Below are 7,626 nucleotides of genomic sequence, written 5' to 3' on the forward strand. Positions count from 1 at the left end.
CATCTCTGCATCTACAACTCTACATCTACAACTCTCTACATCTCTACATCTACAACTCTCTACATCTACAACTCTCTACATCACTACATCTACAACTCTCTACAACTCTACATCTCTACATCTACAACTCTCTACAACTCTACATCTACATCTCTACATCTACAACTCTGCATCTACATCTACAACTCTACATCTACATCTCTACAACTCTGCATCTACAACTCTGCATCTACATCTCTGCATCTACAAATCTACAACTCTACATCTACAACTCTACATCTCTACATCTACAACTCTCTACAACTCTACATCTACAACTCTGCATCTACAACTCTACATCTACATCTCTACAACTCTGCATCTACAACTCTGGATCTACATCTCTACATCTACAACTCTGCATCTACAACTCTACATCTCTGCATCTACAACTCTGCATCTACAACTCTATATCTCTACATCTACAACTCCATATCTACATCTACAACTCTCTACAACTCTGCATCTACATCTCTGCATCTACATCTCTGCATCTACAACTCTGCATCTACATCTCTACATCTACAACTCTGCATCTACAACTCTACAACTCTACATCTACAACTCTCTACAACTCTGCATCTACATCTCTGCATCTATATCTCTACATCTACAACTCTATCTCTACATCTATAACTCTACATCTACAACTCTCTACAACTCTGCATCTACATCTCTGCATCTACATCTCTGCATCTACAACTCTGCATCTACATCTCTACATCTACAACTCTGCATCTACAACTCTACAACTCTGCATCTACAACTCTGCATCTCTACATCTACAACTCTACAATTCTGCATCTACAACTCTAAAACTCTGCATCTACAACTCTACATCTACAACTCTATATCTCTACATCTACAACTCTACATCTACAACTCTATATCTCTACATCTACAACTCTACATCTACAACTCTATCTCTACATCTACAACTCTCTAAATCTCTACAACTCTGCATCTCTGCATCTACATCTCTGCATCTACATCTCTACATCTACAACTCTGCATCTACAACTCTACAACTCTGCATCTACATCTCTACATCTACAACTCTCTACATCTACAACTCTACAACACTCTACATCTACAACTCTACATCTACAACTCTACATCTCTGCATCTACAACTCTGCATCTACAACTCTGCATCTACATCTCTGCATCTACAACTCTCTACATCTACAACTCTACATCTACAACTCTACATCTACAACTCTCTACAACTCTACATCTACAACTCCCTACATCTCTACATCTACAACTCTCTACATCTACGACTCTCTACATCACTACATCTACAACTCTCTACAACTCTACATCTCTACATCTACAACTCTACATCTCTACATCTACAACTCTCTACAACTCTACATCTACATCTCTACATCTACAACTCTGCATCTACATCTACAACTCTACATCTACATCTACATCTCTACAACTCTGCATCTACAACTCTGCATCTACAACTCTACAACTCTGCATCTACAACTCTACATCTCTACATCTACAACTCTCTACAACTCTACATCTACATCTCTACATCTACAACTCTGCATCTACAACTCTGCATCTACAACTCTACAACTCTGCATCTACAACTCTACATCTACAACTCTATATCTCTACATCTACAACTCTATCTCTACATCTACAACTCTCTACAACTCTGCATCTACATCTCTGCATCTACATCTCTGCATCTACAACTCTGCATCTACATCTCTACATCTACAACTCTGCATCTACAACTCTACAACTCTACATCTACAACTCTCTACAACTCTGCATCTACATCTCTGCATCTACATCTCTGCATCTACAACTCTGCATCTACATCTCTACATCTACAACTCTGCATCTACAACTCTACAACTCTGCATCTACAACTCTGCATCTCTACATCTACAACTCTACATCTCTACATCTACAACTCTACAACTCTGCATCTACAACTCTACACCTCTGCATCTACAACTCTACATCTACAACTCTATATCTCTACATCTACAACTCTACATCTACAACTCTATCTCTACATCTACAACTCTACATCTACAACTCTCTACATCTCTACAACTCTGCATCTACATCTCTGCATCTACATCTCTGCATCTACATCTCTGCATCTACAACTCTGCATCTACAACTCTACAACTCTGCATCTACAACTCTGCATCTCTACATCTACAACTCTACAACTCTGCATCTACATCTACAACTCTACATCTACATCTACATCTCTACAACTCTGCATCTACAACTCTGCATCTACAACTCTATATCTCTACATCTACAACTCTATCTCTACATCTACAACTCTACATCTACAACTCTCTACAACTCTGCATCTACATCTCTGCATCTACATCTCTGCATCTACAACTCTGCATCTACATCTCTACATCTACAACTCTGCATCTACAACTCTACAACACTCTACATCTACAACTCTACATCTACAACTCTCTACATCTACAACTCTACAACTCTCTACATCTACAACTCTACATCTACATCTCTGCATCTACATCTCTACATCTACAACTCTACATCTACAACTCTACAACACTCTACATCGACAACTCTACATCTACAACTCTGCATCTACAACTCTACATCTCTACATCTCTGCATCTACAACTCTGCATCTACATCTCTACATCTACAACTCTCTACATCTACAAATCTACAACACTCTACATCTACAACTCTACATCTCTGCATCTACAACTCTGCATCTACAACTCTATATCTCTACATCTACAACTCTATCTCTACATCTACAACTCTACATCTACAACTCTGCATCTACATCTCTGCATCTACATCTCTGCATCTACAACTCTGCATCTACATCTCTACATCTACAACTCTGCATCTACAACTCTACATCTCTACATCTACAACTCTCTACAACTCTACATCTACATCTCTACATCTACAACTCTGCATCTACAACTCTCTACATCTACAACTCTACAACTCTCTACATCTACAACTCTACATCTACATCTCTGCATCTACATCTCTACATCTACAACTCTACATCTACAACTCTACAACTCTCTACATCTACAACTCTACAACACTCTACATCTACAACTCTACATCTACAACTCTACATCTACAACTCTACATCTACAACTCTACATCTCTGCATCTACAACTCTGCATCTACATCTCTGCATCTACAACTCTCTACATCTACAACTCTCTGCATCTACAACTCTCTACATCTACAACTCTACATCTACAACTCTCTACAACTCTACATCTACAACTCTCTACAACTCTACATCTACAACTCTCTACATCTCTACATCTTCAACTCTCTACATCTACAACTCTCTACATCACTACATCTACAACTCTCTACAACTCTACATCTCTACTTCTACAACTCTACATCTACAACTCTCTACAACTCTACATCTACATCTCTACATCTACAACTCTGCATCTACATCTACAACTCTACATCTACATCTACATCTCTACAACTCTGCATCTACAACTCTACAACTCTGCATCTACAACTCTACATCTACAACTCTATATCTCTACATCTACAACTCTATCTCTACATCTACAACTCTACATCTACAACTCTCTACAACTCTGCATCTACATCTCTGCATCTACATCTCTGCATCTACAACTCTGCATCTACATCTCTACATCTACAACTCTGCATCTACAACTCTACATCTCTACATCTACAACTCTCTACAACTCTACATCTACATCTCTACATCTACAACTCTGCATCTACAACTCTACAACACTCTACATCTACAACTCTACATCTACAACTCTCTACATCTACAACTCTACAACTCTCTACACCTACAACTCTACATCTACATCTCTGCATCTACATCTCTACATCTACAACTCTACATCTACAACTCTACAACACTCTACATCTACAACTCTACATCTACAACTCTGCATCTACATCTCTACATCTACAACTCTCTACATCTACAACTCTACAACACTCTACATCTACAACTCTACATCTCTGCATCTACAACTCTGCATCTACAACTCTATATCTCTACATCTACAACTCTACATCTACAACTCTATCTCTACATCTACAACTCTACATCTACAACTCTCTACATCTCTACAACTCTGCATCTACATCTCTGCATCTACATCTCTGCATCTACATCTCTGCATCTACAACTCTGCATCTACAACTCTACAACTCTGCATCTACAACTCTGCATCTCTACATCTACAACTCTACAACTCTGCATCTACATCTACAACTCTACATCTACATCTACATCTCTACAACTCTGCATCTACAACTCTGCATCTGCATCTACAACTCTACAACTCTGCATCTACAACTCTACATCTACAACTCTATATCTCTACATCTACAACTCTATCTCTACATCTACAACTCTACATCTACAACTCTCTACAACTCTGCATCTACATCTCTGCATCTACATCTCTGCATCTACAACTCTGCATCTACATCTCTACATCTACAACTCTGCATCTACAACTCTACATCTCTACATCTACAACTCTCTACAACTCTACATCTACATCTCTACATCTACAACTCTGCATCTACAACTCTACAACACTCTACATCTACAACTCTACATCTACAACTCTCTACATCTACAACTCTACAACTCTCTACATCTACAACTCTACATCTACATCTCTGCATCTACATCTCTACATCTACAACTCTACATCTACAACTCTACAACACTCTACATCGACAACTCTACATCTACAACTCTGCATCTACAACTCTACATCTCTACATCTCTGCATCTACAACTCTGCATCTACAACTCTGCATCTACATCTCTACATCTACAACTCTCTACATCTACAACTCTACAACACTCTACATCTACAACTCTACATCTCTGCATCTACAACTCTGCATCTACAACTCTATATCTCTACATCTACAACTCTATCTCTACATCTACAACTCTACATCTACAACTCTGCATCTACATCTCTGCATCTACATCTCTGCATCTACAACTCTGCATCTACATCTCTACATCTACAACTCTGCATCTACAACTCTACATCTCTACATCTACAACTCTCTACAACTCTACATCTACATCTCTACATCTACAACTCTGCATCTACAACTCTCTACATCTACAACTCTACAATTCTCTACATCTACAACTCTACATCTACATCTCTGCATCTACATCTCTACATCTACAACTCTACATCTACAACTCTACAACTCTCTACATCTACAACTCTACAACACTCTACATCTACAACTCTACATCTACAACTCTACATCTACAACTCTACATCTACAACTCTACATCTCTGCATCTACAACTCTGCATCTACATCTCTGCATCTACAACTCTCTACATCTACAACTATCTGCATCTACAACTCTCTACATCTACAACTCTACATCTACAACTCTCTACAACTCTACATCTACAACTCTCTACAACTCTACATCTACAACTCTCTACATCTCTACATCTTCAACTCTCTACATCTACAACTCTCTACATCACTACATCTACAACTCTCTACAACTCTACATCTCTACTTCTACAACTCTACATCTACAACTCTCTACAACTCTACATCTACATCTCTACATCTACAACTCTGCATCTACATCTACAACTCTACATCTACATCTACATCTCTACAACTCTGCATCTACAACTCTACAACTCTGCATCTACAACTCTACATCTACAACTCTATATCTCTACATCTACAACTCTATCTCTACATCTACAACTCTACATCTACAACTCTCTACAACTCTGCATCTACATCTCTGCATCTACATCTCTGCATCTACAACTCTGCATCTACATCTCTACATCTACAACTCTGCATCTACAACTCTACATCTCTACATCTACAACTCTCTACAACTCTACATCTACATCTCTACATCTACAACTCTGCATCTACAACTCTACATCTCTACATCTATGCATCTACAACTCTGCATCTACAACTCTGCATCTACATCTCTGCATCTACATCTCTGCATCTACATCTCTACATCTACAACTCTACATCTACAACTCTGCATCTACAACTCTACATCTCTACATCTACAACTCTGCATCTCTACATCTACAACTCTACAACTCTGCATCTACAACTCTAAAACTCTGCATCTACATCTCTGCATCTACATCTCTACATCTACAACTCTACATCTACAACTCTACAACACTCTACATCTACAACTCTACATCTACAACTCTGCATCTACAACTCTACATCTCTACATCTATGCATCTACAACTCTGCATCTACAACTCTGCATCTACATCTCTGCATCTACATCTCTGCATCTACATCTCTGCATCTACAACTCTGCATCTACAACTCTACAACTCTGCATCTACAACTCTGCATCTCTACATCTACAACTCTACCACTCTGCATCTACATCTACAACTCTACATCTACATCTACATCTCTACAACTCTGCATCTACAACTCTGCATCTGCATCTACAACTCTACAACTCTGCATCTACAACTCTACATCTACAACTCTATATCTCTACATCTACAACTCTATCTCTACATCTACAACTCTACATCTACAACTCTCTACAACTCTGCATCTACATCTCTGCATCTACATCTCTGCATCTACAACTCTGCATCTACATCTCTACATCTACAACTCTGCATCTACAACTCTACATCTCTACATCTACAACTCTCTACAACTCTACATCTACATCTCTACATCTACAACTCTGCATCTACAACTCTACAACACTCTACATCTACAACTCTACATCTACAACTCTCTACATCTACAACTCTACAACTCTCTACATCTACAACTCTACATCTACATCTCTGCATCTACATCTCTACATCTACAACTCTACATCTACAACTCTACAACACTCTACATCTACAACTCTACATCTACAACTCTGCATCTACAACTCTACATCTCTGCATCTACAACTCTGCATCTACAACTCTGCATCTACATCTCTACATCTACAACTCTCTACATCTACAACTCTACAACACTCTACATCTACAACTCTACATCTCTGCATCTACAACTCTGCATCTACAACTCTATATCTCTACATCTACAACTCTATCTCTACATCTACAACTCTACATCTACAACTCTGCATCTACATCTCTGCATCTACATCTCTGCATCTACAACTCTGCATCTACATCTCTACATCTACAACTCTGCATCTACAACTCTACATCTCTACATCTACAACTCTCTACAACTCTACATCTACATCTCTACATCTACAACTCTGCATCTACAACTCTCTACATCTACAACTCTACAACTCTCTACATCTACAACTCTACATCTACATCTCTGCATCTACATCTCTACATCTACAACTCTACATCTACAACTCTACAACTCTCAACATCTACAACTCTACAACACTCTACATCTACAACTCTACATCTACAACTCTACATCTACAACTCTACATCTACAACTCTACATCTACAACTCTACATCTCTGCATCTACAACTCTGCATCTACATCTCTGCATCTACAACTCTC

This window comes from Gasterosteus aculeatus, unplaced genomic scaffold (genome assembly GCF_964276395.1).
Source record: "Gasterosteus aculeatus unplaced genomic scaffold, fGasAcu3.hap1.1 HAP1_SCAFFOLD_22, whole genome shotgun sequence".
Taxonomy (NCBI): Eukaryota; Metazoa; Chordata; class Actinopteri; order Perciformes; family Gasterosteidae; genus Gasterosteus; species Gasterosteus aculeatus.